This window comes from Leptonychotes weddellii, chromosome X, assembly GCF_054177405.1.
Source record: "Leptonychotes weddellii isolate Sample4059 chromosome X, ASM5417740v2, whole genome shotgun sequence".
Taxonomy (NCBI): domain Eukaryota; kingdom Metazoa; phylum Chordata; class Mammalia; order Carnivora; family Phocidae; genus Leptonychotes; species Leptonychotes weddellii.
Genome location: NC_138385.1, coordinates 71108794 through 71122305, shown reverse-complemented (window position 1 = coordinate 71122305; position 13512 = coordinate 71108794). Strand labels below are relative to the sequence as shown.

The 13512-nt window shown below is 41.0% G+C and overlaps 1 long non-coding RNA gene across 1 annotated transcript in view; it reads right to left on the bottom strand.

The window, feature by feature from the left end:
- Positions 1 to 10553, bottom strand: part of LOC145717967 (uncharacterized) — a 32749-nt gene extending 22196 nt beyond the window's left edge. Inside the window, exon 1 of the long non-coding RNA XR_014141493.1 lies at positions 10321 to 10553. This is a non-coding gene — a long non-coding RNA (uncharacterized LOC145717967). The remainder of the gene's footprint in view (positions 1 to 10320) is intronic.
- Positions 10554 to 13512: the final 2959 nt, after the last annotated feature.

Genomic DNA, 13512 nt, shown 5'->3' with positions numbered 1-13512 from the left:
TTGGGTCCTGGACTCCCTCTGGAACCCTGAGTCCCAGCTCTTGGCGGCACTGGATTTCCCCATCCCCCTGTCCATTCTGCTCAAATGTTACCTCATCAGAGAGACCTGCTCTTACACTCTAAAAGAGCATCCATCCCCCAATTTAACCATCCTTGTCATTCTCTATCCCTTTATCTGCTCTGTTTTTCTTCTTCCCACTTTTTCTTTTTTTTCCAAAGATTTTATTTATTTATTTGCCAGAGAGAGAGAGAGAGCACAAGCAGGAGGAGCGGCAGGCAGAGGGAGAAGCAAGCTCCCCGCTGAGCAGGGAGCCCGATGTGGGACTGGATCCCAGGGCCCCAGAATCATGACCTGAGCTGAAGGCAGATGCTTAACTGACTGAGCCCCCAAGGCGTCCCGCTTCTGCCCACTTCTTACCACTTGAATTATTACAGATATTTTTGTCTGTTTGTTTATTTATTTTAAGATTTATTTATTTGAGAGAGAGTGAGAAAGCGGGAAAAGGGGTGGCAGGGAAAGAGGGAGAGGAAGAGAGAGAATCTCCAGCAGACTCCCAGCTGAGTGAGAAGTCTGACGCGGGGCTCAATCCCACGATGCTGAGATCATGACCTGAGCCAAAATCAAGAATCAGACACACAATCAACTGAGGGACCCAGGCACCCCTCGTCTCTTATTTATTGTCTCTCCTCCAACCAGAAGCTACGTCCCTTGAAAACACTGTCTTGGTTTCATTCACTGCTATATCCTCAGCACCTAAAACAGGGCCCGACATGTGGCAGGTCCTTAATAAATATTTGTTGAACTAATGAGTGAATCCTTGTGGGTAATTTATGTTCTCACTCGTATTTTGACAGATTGAGTGCCTTAAAATACACTTGAATATGGAGGATCTGAACCCAATTAATAGGCTTGGCTTAACAAATTTTGTAGAACACAGAATCCAGCAAATAGACTGCTTACTCTTTTCAACTAATGGGGCAATTACTAAAACAGAACATGCATTACAGCTCAAAGAATATCTCAATAAATTCAAAAGATCAATATCACATAGGCTTATTCTTCCACAACATGAAATAAAATTAGACATTAACAACAAAAGAACAGCCAAAAAGCAGCTATGTACTAAGAAACTATAAATAACTTTAAAAAAAACTACTAAATGACTCAAAACAGAAATAAAAACTGAAATTATGAAATATTTATGAATAAAGACCAAAGAAACCATCACGTGAAGACTGGTCAGATGTACATCTCCACTCCCCTTTTTCCTCCCCCCGCCCCGGAGAAAAATCGTAATTGTGAATTTGGTAAAATTGATTCCAGCCTTTCATCAATATTCGAATAAAGATAAAAAGGGTTGTAACAAACGAATAAAACCAGATTTAAACAAATAACCACTGGAAGCATTCTTTATATATTCTGGCTACTAATCTTTTTTGTTATATATGCTTACAAATATCCTCTCCGATTCAAATCACAAAATATTGACAACACCAAAATTATCTAATGACCATAGGAAAATTTCACCTTATTCAAAGTGCTACCCTCTCCAAGACACCACACAAAGGTGATTTAAGAGAAAGTTCTACCAAAACTTCAAGGGAAGTTACTTCGAGGTTCCAATCCAAATCCAGAAAGAACTAAAAGTTGTACGCTTCATTCTATATGGCTAGCATAGCTCTGACATCTAAATCAGGCAAAGTGAGCACACAACACACACACGCACGCATGCACACAAAATTTATATACCAATTTCACTAACAAATATAGATAACAATGGAAATAACATTACCAATTACATCCCACAGAATTAATCCATCTTGACCCAAAGGAGTTTGTCCCACAAAAGTAAGGGTGTTTCAGCACTAAAAAAAGTTAATCTAATACTTCACATAAATAGATTAAATGAGAAAAAAAAAATCATACAAAGTCACCAAAAAGCATATGGTAAAATTCAACACTCATTCCTGCTAAACCTCTTAACAAACAAATAATAAAAAGAAACTTCCTGAACTTGAAAAAAAGAGATTTATACAAGAAAGCAACAGCGAGCATCCCACTTATTGGTAAAATAAATGTTATAAGGATTCTTACTGTTAGAATTTTTTTAAAAGATGATCATAATGGGGACGCCTGGATGTCTCAGTCGGTTAAGCATATGCTTTCGGCTCAGGTCGTGATCCCAGGGTTCTGGGATTGAGTCCTGCATCGGGCTCCTTGCTCAACAGGGAGCCTGCTTCTCCCTCTGCCTGCAACTCCCCCTGCTTGTGCTCATTCTCTCTCTCTCTGACAATGAAATAAATAAAATCTTTTCTTTTTAAAGATTTTATTTATTTATTTGACAGAGAGAGACACAGTGAGAGAGGGAACATAAGCAGGGGGAGTCGGAGAGGGAGAAGCAGGCTCTCCGCTGAGCAGGGAGCCCGATGTGGGGCTCGATCCCAGGACCCTGGGACCATGACCTGAGCCGAAGGCAGACACTTAATGACTGAGCCACCCAGGTGCCTCTAAAATCTTTTTTTTGAAAAAAGATCATAATGACTATTATCATTCCATTTTGTTCTAGAGAACATAGTCAACACAAAAAAAGTGATATGACTGTTTCCCCCCAAGGCAGACCTAATAAGCTGAGTAACTCTCTCATATAAGATATACAAGAGACAAGATAATTATCAAAAAATTAATAGCTTTCCTATGCTAAGTATAATCGGATAGAAACTATGATGACAAAATATTTGACTTACAATGGAAACAAACCTATTTTAAACCTAAGAATAATTTTTTTAAAGATTTTATCTATGTATGTATGTATGTATGTATTTGAGAGAGGGAGAGCAAGCGAGAGAAAGAGAGAGCATGAGCGGGGGGAGGGGCCAAGGGAGAGGGAGAAGCAAACTCCCCACTGACCAGGGAGCCTGCAGCTGGGCTCAATCCCAGGACCCGAGGATCACAACCTGAGCCGAAGGCAGACACTTAACCCACTGAGCCACCCAGGCGCCCAAACCTAAAAATAATTTTAACAAGAAATGGATAAGACCTATATTAAACAAAGTATGAAACCTCATAAAAGTTCATCTGATTGAGTGAACAGATATACTAATTTATGAGATGTTGAGACTCCATACTGTAAGTTATGTGGCTCTCCCCAACATAATTATGAAATATTCAATAGAACTTTTATAATTCTGTCTTTTCATCTCAAATATAACCTCCTCAAGGAGGCTACCTCTCACCATGAAAAATTATACCTGTCCTCTTATTTTATAATATTCTACCCCCTCAATTTATTCTATTCTTTTTTTAAAGATTTATTTATTTATTTGAGTGAGACAGAGAGGGATTGGGGGGAGGGGCAGAAGGAAAGGGAGGGAGAGAGGATCTCAAGCAGACTCCACGCTCAGCACCGAGCCCCATGCAGGGCTTGATCTCACGACCCTGAGATCATAACCTGAGCTGAAACCAAGAGTTGGATGCTTAACTGACTGAGCCGCCCAGCTGCCCCTGTTCTATTCTTTTTTATAAGACAATAACATAAAACACTAACTTTATGTTATACATTTGTTTTCTCTTCTACTTAGTGGCTATCTTTATTAGAAGTAATCTTCATAAGAATACATTCTTTTTCTTATTCACCACTATATCCCCAGCTGCTAGAACAGTGCCTGGCACATAATTAAGAGCTCAATAAATATTTGTTGGATGAATGAATAAATAAACACATGAAGGACAGAACATATCAACTTCCATGTAATTGAACTGTATTAACAAAGTGTTGAGTATGAAAAATCTTTAGGGGTTCTGCTTCAAGGATGAGATAATATATGTTTGTAATTTGCACATCCCTAACGACAAGCAATTGAAAATCTTTGATATCTTTTTATTCCCTTTATACCTCTCACTCTCAAGCATCATAAGAATTTGCATTGGTAGTGTCCGATTGAATAAAATTTTACTCTACATGGATGAAGACCATAATTATTTACTTTCAGACTTTTCCAAGATGAAGGAATTCATAGCTCCACCCCTGTTGCCAAATATATGTAGCAATTTCCTTAATTTAATGAGTGGAAAATTACTGATTCCATTAACTCTTCAATTTATCAAATCCCAGAGTTTCTCCTAATCCTGTTACCTGATTGTCAACTTCCTTATTCCAAACAGCCTACGGGCATTCCTCATCATGGTGCTCAAGGCAAGAAGAAAGTAAAACCTCACACTCTCCTTTGACATCATGAAAACCCTTATTTTCCCAGTAAGAATGGATGGGAAAGCTCATTTACTGGCCAGTGATTGTTCCTATGTTTGTGTGCCCCTAACTAAGGCCTGGCCCCTCTTCTAGGATATGGCAGTCAAAGGACTTTTTAATCTTTATAAAAGGGTCATTCCTAGTTCTCCCCATGATGAAATGGGAAACCTCTGAATCTCTTACCTAATAGCCCACATTAAAAAAAAATTCTTTAAATCATGGTGGAAGGGGCACCTGGGTGGCTCAGTCGGTTAAGTGTCTGCTTTCCGCTCGGGTCATGATCCCAGGGTCTTGGAATCGAGTCCCGCATCTGGCTCAGCAGGGAGTCACCTTCTCCCTCTCCCTCTGCCTCTCCCCCAGCTTGTGCTCTCTCTCTCTCTCTCACTATCTCTCTCAAATAAATAATCTTAAAAATAAATAAATCATGGTGGAAAAAGAGAGGTAGAGAAAAGGTATATACCAGGAAAGTTAAATATAGCAGACCTTGTCTTATAAGAAAAGCAGCCAATGAGAAACAATTGCATTGGGCATCACTTGTTCTTTCCCACTTTCTGGGCTTTGATTACTCTACTGTGTGCTTCAGGAGGCCAACAGACCAGTATGCTCCATAACTCATCCATCTCCTTGGCAGGCTTTAACAATTTGGAGAGTATATATTTCCGTTTGATGCTAAGTCCTCAATTTCACTGATACTTGCCCTTCACTCAAGTATCCTTTGAAATATGACCTCCACCTTCTCCCCTTACCTAAATCTTACCTACCCTTCTAAGTACAGATCAAATCCCACCTTGAACCCTTCCTTGACCTTATGCCAGGTATCACTGTCTTCTCTGAGTTCCCCAATCACTTCTCAGTGGCAATGCACGGCCAGCAAGTCCCTGTGAGGAACACAAATGTAAAACATTGTCCCTTTTCCCTCACCTCATGCTCACCTTGCCCAAGGGCTTTCCTTTCTATTAAGGCAAACGAATCAGAACAAAAATACACCAAGGTAGAAGAGAAATTGCCAGCAATTAACGAACTGCATAAGAATTCAGACAAGGGAGAAATCACCGACCTCTGAAGTAGTTTGGGAGAGATTTGCCAAGAAGACACTTGACCTAGGTCTAAGGGAAATGGGTAGGATTTAGAGAGAGAGAGAAGAGGGCATTATAGTGGACAGGACAGAAGTGAATGAAGAATCAAAATAGAAAAGAACAAGATATGTTCAAGGAGCAGGAAACAGGAAAAACTCTGGACTGTATTCTTGAATGCTCCTGGGCCTGTGCCTTGCCCTAGTAGGTGTTCAGAAAGTACTATTGATGGATTGAATGAACTGCAAAAGGTGATGATACTTTTGCCACATAATAATCTGCCACTCAGTTGATATACAAACATAAGATAGCTTTGTGTTATGGAAGTATAAGAGTGTGAATTTCCCCCAAATATGAAATATTAGCTTGTTATTGTTAGCAGTATTAGTAAGATAAACTAAAGAGACTTCATCTTTAAAAATTTAGTTGAAATTCGGGGCGCCTGGGTGGCTCAGTCGTTAAGCGTCTGCCTTCGGCTCAGGTCGTGGTCCCAGGGTCCTGGGATCGAGCCCCGCATCGGGCTCCCTGCTCAGCGGGAAGCCTGCTTCTCCCTCTCCCACTCCCCCTGCTTATGTTCCCTCTCTCGCTGTAGTGTCCAAAAAATAAAAAATATAATGTCCAAAAAATAAAAAATAAAATAAAAATTTAGTTGAAATTCAATAATAGAAATATAAATATGACCTCGGGGTACCTGGGTGGCTCAGTCAATTAAGTGTCCAACTCTTGATTTCAGCTCAGGTCATGATCTCAGGGTGGTGGGATTAAGCCCCACGCTGGGCTCTGTGCTAGGTGTAGAGCTTGCTTAAGATTCTCTCTCTCCCTTTCCTCCTTCTGCCCTCCCCCCCGCCCCAGCTTGCTCTCTCTCTCTCTAAAAAAAAAAAATGAAAAGAAAAAAGCAATATAAATATGACCTCAATCGGCAACATTGCCAGTGGTTGTTCTCCATTTATATTTAGTGATCCAAAATGTCAATATTTAAGTCAAATATCTACAAAAATATGTGCAGTTGATTTTAGCACAGTTCCCTTTTATTACAAGTGTCGACCTTTATAATTTTTGAAAATGCTTCTTTTGAGACCCTGCTTCATGATGTCTTCTACAAATAAGGACTTATGTACTCAATTAACCATTGGATATATTGTTTCTGCGAGAGCAGTAAATGACTCCAAGAAGAGCATATCTATTTCTGGTTCCCAGAACCACCATTCCACAGTTGCTTGAGGCATAATCACAGCACCTTGAGTAAAGGCTTTCTCCTACTGAAATCTATGACATGGCGGGAAGAGTTGGGCTCGCTGCTGTGAACTTAAGGGAACTAGCTCCCTCGTGCCTGGCTCTGAGCATCAAACTGATCACATACCAACCTTTTTCCCCCCTAAGTGTCAGACACCCTGACTCAGCTTTGAAAAACCTACCAGTCCAGTTGCTTAATTTCATTAGCCAAGTAATCTGGTTTGTGTTGTGTGAGTGTGTTATTTATGCATGCACTGAGATGGCAATTTACAGACAATAAGAACTCATATTTAAAAACAAAACAAGGGGGGCACCTGGGTGGCTCAGTCGTTAAGCATCTGCCTTCGGCTCGGGTCATAATCCCAGGGTCCTGGGATCGAGCCCTGCATCCGGCTCCCTGCTCGCTGGGAAACCTGCTTCTCCCTCTCCCTCTGCCTGCCACTCCCCCTTCTTGTGCTCTCTCTCTCGCTGTGTCTCTCTCTGTCAAATAAATAAATAAAATCTTTAAAAAAAAACATAAAAACAAACCCAGAAAGCTAGGTCTCAGAGAACAGAAATCAATATGTCCAAACCATGACTGCATGTGGGGAAGATGTCATATTTTCCTCCAATTAAGGCATCTTTGACAAGGTCAGTGTTTTCACTCCCATGAATAACCTTTTGCGGGTCATTAATTAGACCCTTACATAATAACAAAGAAATTAATAAGAAAGTTTGATATTAAAGCAAAGAGATGAAAAAATAATTCTTCCTCACTAAGAAAGAGAAAAACTATTTTCATACGGTTAAACAAATGGACAGAAGTGTTTTGTTGAGTTAAACACAGGTTTAGTTCATTCATTCAAAGGTACCTGGAGGAAAAAAAAGAGCTTTTAGTAGAGATGTTATCCTTAAAGAATACTCATAAGAGAGAAAAAAAATGCAAGTGAAATCAAGTTGGCAGAGAAAATTGACACATACAATTGCTACAATAGACCAGCTAATGTTGGTCTTAAAACTCAGTTACGAGGGGCGCCTGGGTGGCTCAGTCAGTTAAGTGTCCGACTCTTGATTTCAGCTCAGGTCATGATCTCAGAGTCCTGAGATCAAGCCCCACGTTGGGCTCCGCACTGAGCATGGAGTCTGCTTGAGATTCTCTTTCTCCTTCTCCCTCTGCCCCTCCCCCTGCTCTCGCTTGCTCTCTCTCAAAATAAATAAATAAATAAAATCTTTTTTAAAAACTCAGTTATGCAAACTGTATAAAACCTGAACATGCCTTAATTAATATAAGTGAGAATGAGCACCATCACTTTCTGTCTCTAATTGTACCGAGAACTCCTAGTGAAGAGCATGCTCAAAAGAGTACAGAAGTAAGAGATGGGCAGGGAGCAAAGTTTACAACTTCCGCCTCACAGCTAACTATCCTCAAACATACTGTGCTTTAAATTCAAAGTAGGCATGACACATGAAAACCCTCCTAGCTCTTGCTCTAGATGCGACTCTTTTCATCTTTTACTCAAAAAAGGCCGATGCTCCCCAGAATGCTAGAATTTGCCAGTTCTCTGAAAACGTGATGGGGAAAACACACAGGTAACAACTTTGTTTTGACAGTCAACTGACACCTATATGACTGTCCATGTCAATTATTTCTCCAATTGTGGAAATATGATATATTTTAATTGAAGACGTAATTCCAGCATTCAGCATCCTTTTTTTTTTTCTTCTGATTTTTTGGCTTGGACCAGAGTTATCCAGTCTCCAATGGGAGGAGTTTCAGGACCACAGCCCTTTATCTGCCCTTCCACACTGCTCATATCACAAGGCCAAAAGTACAAGTACCTGCCCATAGCAAACAGTCCCAGCATATTTGCTCATAAATTCTCAAATCCCATGGAAAGCAGGCCAAAAGCGTCCAAGATAGTAGAAGGCAGTGCATTTAAGAACAACCTAACTGAACAGATGCCTTTTCTTATGTATTTTACCACCACTTTGCTTGTGTTGGTGGCGCTGGTGAGGGGATGAGCAAAGGCCTTATTCTCTATACTGACTCTTTGCTACTTAGTTTAAAGGACCCCCCCCCAACACACACACAAACACAACTGAAAGCAAAAAGTCCTTCAGATGGATGGTCAATTGTGATGGTTAATTTTATGAGTCAACTTGACTGGGCTAAGGGATGCCCAGATAGTTGGCAAAGCATGATTTCTGGGTGTATCTGTCTGTGTTTCTGGAAGAGATTAACATTTGAGTCAGTGGACTGAATAAAGAAAATCACCATCACCAATGCAAGGGCATCATCCAGCCATTGAGGGCCTAAATAGAACAAAAAGGGCGAGGAAGGGCAACTTCACTCTCTCTCTGCTTGAGCTGAGACATCTATCTTCTCCTGCCCTTGGACATGGATGCACCTCGTTCTTAGACCTTTGGACTCAGACAGAATTATACCACCAGATTTCCTGATTCTCCAGCTGGCAGATGAACATCATGGGATCTTCACTTCTCAGCTTCCATAACCCCATGAGCCAATTCCCTTAATAAATCTTTTATATCTATGTATGTATGTATGTATCTATCTATCTATCTATCTATCCATCAATCTATCCATATCTATCTATCTATTGTATTGGTTCTGTTTCACTGGAGAATCCTGAATAACACAACAATGTTCTTGCAGATGTTGGGCATCTGCCTTTGGCTCAGGTCATGATCCCAGAGTCCAGGGATTGAGTCCTGCATCGGGCTCCTTACTCAGCGGGGAGCCTGCTTCTCCCTCTGCCCCTCACCTCACTTGTGCTCTCTCTCACTCTGTCCCTCTCAAATAAATAAATAAAATCTAAAAAAAAAAGAAAGAAAGAAAAGAAATATAACCATAGCTGACGTTGACTGCAGACCAGGCCCCATACCAGCTGCTTTCTACCTGCATTTGATCATTTAACTCTCATGGCAGTGTTTTTATTCCCAGTTTAAAATGAGGAGACAGAGGCATTGAGAGGCTAACTAATCTGTCAAACTAGGTGTACAGAGGCTAACACAACTAGCAAGTGACAAAGTCAGGGGGCAGTCCTTGTCTTTCTGATGCCTCCTTTTACACAACCCTGCCTCCCTGCGTTAGGGACTGACTGTTCACTCCCAGGGCTTCCGTGGCCTGTTCTTTCCAGACATTCAAAGGACAATGGAATGGTTAACTCCTAGTAAATGTCATGATAAAAATCACAGAAGTTTTCTCTAGTCTAGAGAAAGCCAAACTATTAGTATGAAAAACAGGGTGCTTGGGTGGCTCAGTTGGTTAAGCATCTGCCTTTGGCTCACGTCATGCTCTCAGGATCCTGGAATCGAGTCCCGCATCGGGCTCCCTGTTCAGTGGGGAGTCTGCTTCTCCCTCTCCCTCTGCCCCTCTCCCCGCCCCCCCCCGCTCATGCGCATGCGCACACACGAACACGCGCTCTCTCCCTCTCTCTCTCTCACTCTTGCTCTCTCTCAAACAAATAAATAAAATCTTCTTAAAAAAGAAAGAAAAACAAAACTCGCAGTTAATCTGACATTAATTTACCATGCCTTAAGGATTGAGTGCTACATTTTTGATTTGCTAATATATCCCCTTTCTAAAGAGTGTTGTATAGCTGATACTTTTGTTTTCAATCAGAATGGAAAAATACAGGTTTCAAAACTGTTAAAGATATCATGACAGTGCTTGAAATTATTTTTTTTCAGACTGGGAAGTCTCAAAACCAGAGTGCGGAATAGCTAGTTTGAATCGTGTTCTTAAAATACTAAGTTTAGCGGACTTACCCAGATGAAGCTCGCATGTTGGCACTGTGAAGTTCTGGATTGTCCTTTGGCAGAGGGAAGTAATCTATTATAACCCACACTTCAACCTCCTCTTCCCATGCTTCTAGTCTTTGGAATAGCAATAACTTGTCTCTCCAGCTTAAATCCTCAGCAACGTCTCTATGTTCTGTCAACTGCTAATTACTGTCCTTCTATTGCTGCAATCTTTTTCTTCCCACTTCCTTTCTGTTGCAACTGCCTACATCCTCGTTCAGATGCTTCTTCACTCTGGCCTCTGAAGTGGTTTCCTTCTCTGCCCCCGGTTCTTCCTTATATTAAAGCACATCAGTCTATTAGCATAAAGCACATCGGTCTATTAGCATAAAGCACACAGATCATCTTCAAACCTTCCAGGGGTTCCCTAGTGCCAAGCCAGAAACAAGAAAAACAATGGAAAGCAAAATGCAAAGCAAAACACAGTTCTCAGTTTGGCATTAATGGACCCCCCAGAATCTGATCTCTGTTTATTTTTCCAGACAAAATGGCTTCCCTATACCCCATCCCACTGCAGCCTCCTCTGTGGTCACGGAAGACAATGCAATCGCTTCCTAAAACACCTGCTGTTTTCCTACCAGAGCATTTTGTGCTTCAAAACACTTACCACTTACCTGACATGTTAGTTCTGTGAAGGCAGAAACTTCCATTTGGTGCTCTATAAAGATCTGTTAAATGAATGAGCGAATGAATGGAATTCTCCCCAGGTGGAATGTTCTTTCCTCCCATCCTTACCTGTCTATATACTATCAGTTCCTTCCATGCATCATTTAAATCATTCCTCCTCCATAATCCCTCCCTGGTGATCCTCACAGAGTCTGTCCCTTGACTCTGTCTGCTCGCCTCGTGCTTGGCTCTTCTCTGTTCTAACACTTCCACCGGCTGCCTCAGATTACAAGCACCCCTGTCTCTGGTTCTCCCTGCTAGAAAAACCCCTGGCCCATGGTAGAAGCTCAAAAAAAAATCATGTATTAAACTGAAAAATCTCTGTATGAGATTTTTTTATCTTCAGGGACAAAATGTGGAGTATATATATCTATACACTATATATGATTAAATAAAAGATCAGTAACTTCTTCTGGAAAGAGCCAGATAGTAAATGTTTGAGGCTTTGTGGCCCAGAAGATATCTCTGTTACTTTTACGGCAAAAGCAGCCATAGACAGCGTATAAATAAATGGGCATGGATGTATTCCAATAAAGCATTATTTATAAAAGCAGGCCATGAAAGGGATCAGGATATCACCCCAAAATATGCCACTTTGACATAAGAATTATTTTGAGTGGAAGGCATTTGAGTTCCCGGAGTCTCTTATATACTAAAAGCAAAGCCTCCCAAAAGAGCTCAACTGTTTTAATCCCCTTCTCAGGAACAACTCTAATCTTCTCTTCTCTAGGAGAACACCCAAACAGACATGGCCACAACACTACCATATCTCCCATCTCTTCTCCTAAGGGCCTCTGCTCCTTCCCATACTCTACAGAGATGATATAAAAGCTCCAAATTCTAACTTCCCTCTGAGTCACATTTTTCTGTGAACTACTGAGTACCTCTATGAATCAATGCTAATCCGCCTTTTGTCCATTTAATTTGCAGACCTCCAAGCACCGAACCTAACAGGGTGGAGAAAAAGGTAGGGTTTTTTTTCCTGCCCCAAAGTTAGGTTGGGCCCAAGGGGCACAGTTTTCCAACCTCGCATTGTATTATAACATCAAATTAGTAGAAACAATGACTGCTGTGTTTCTTCGGCTTCTCCTCTCACTGAGGCAGGCAAAACTCTGTTTCTAATTAGGATCAAAACACACTCATTCCTGTACTTCAATAAAGGGCTTCTCAGTGCTGATGTCTATGTTCCTGCTGGAGGGATGCAAAAATAAATATGTGAAAAGTCACTTGTGAGAGTCCAGTACATAAATATTTGGCATTTTGTGGTATCATTTCCTTCCTTTCTGAATTTCCCAATTTATATCCTGTTGATGTTTAAACCTTGTTTGTTAATTTTTTTGACACTGAAAATAGATTCTGTTTTCAGAGTGATGTGTCATTCTATACATATCTAACATTTTCCCCTTCTAAAGAATTCCTTTTCAATGGAGGAGGGAAAAGCACATAAAAAAATAAATCAAAATACTGGACTGAAAATTCATTATGGTCTCAACTATATAACAAATGTTCATAGAATTGGTAAGTGAATAATTCTCAATTGCAGAGACAAATTTTGTTTCAGTAGAGATCTCCGCGTTGTTACCAGCACACCCTTCCAGGCAGTCAGACTGTGGCCCTGTTCGTCGTCAATGAACTATTTTGCATCTCTTTGTAAACTGCAGGTAACTGATAGATATACAAACTCTGTCTTGTCTGACAGAGATTTCGGTGACTTCTTCTCCCTCTGGAAAAAACAATGTTGGTCCCTACCTGCAAATTGGGCTGGATCCTGTTACTTTGCCCAAATTATCCATTCTTGCTAAATTGTCAATTCTTCCAGTTTTCTTGAGCATCTGGCCACAACACTCCAAACTCACAGATCCAATCTCTTTCCCTCCCGCCTGACTCAGAGTCACCATGAACTAAAACCTGACTGCCCAGAAGCTCTGACTGTTGAGACTCTGGACTCCCTTGCAGCTGACCTTCCCCCCCCTACCCCCCGCCCCGCCATCATGACCTAAAGAAACCTTGCAAGCTGAATCGCAAAGACTTGATATAAACTTTGAAAGACCCAACTCACTATTGCAACAGATCAGAACCACTGTCTGGACTACTAAAGAAGTCCAGCGAAATGCTCAGGTCATGCATGGCCTGATATGATTGGTAACCAAGACTGGACAACATGACTGAGAGTATGAACATACTAACTTAAGAGCTTCCAGAAGATCAGTGAGCTGTGCTGTCTGACTGGTGCTCACAGAATTCTGGCCTCCAGAGAGGGTGCATGCGTAGTATTTGGAGGCAACTGCTATCCATTTGTTCCCCAAAACTTCTCTGACATCTTTACAGTTGATAACCTGATAGCTGATAATCACGTTCAAGGCGCCAACAAAGAAATATGTCAAACAACTACAATTCTTCTGACCCCTGAGCTACTGAAGATTTTCCTCCACCCATTTTGGGGGATCTAGCTGTGTTTGTTTTTTTTTTATATCAGCGTTCCTCTTTTTCACT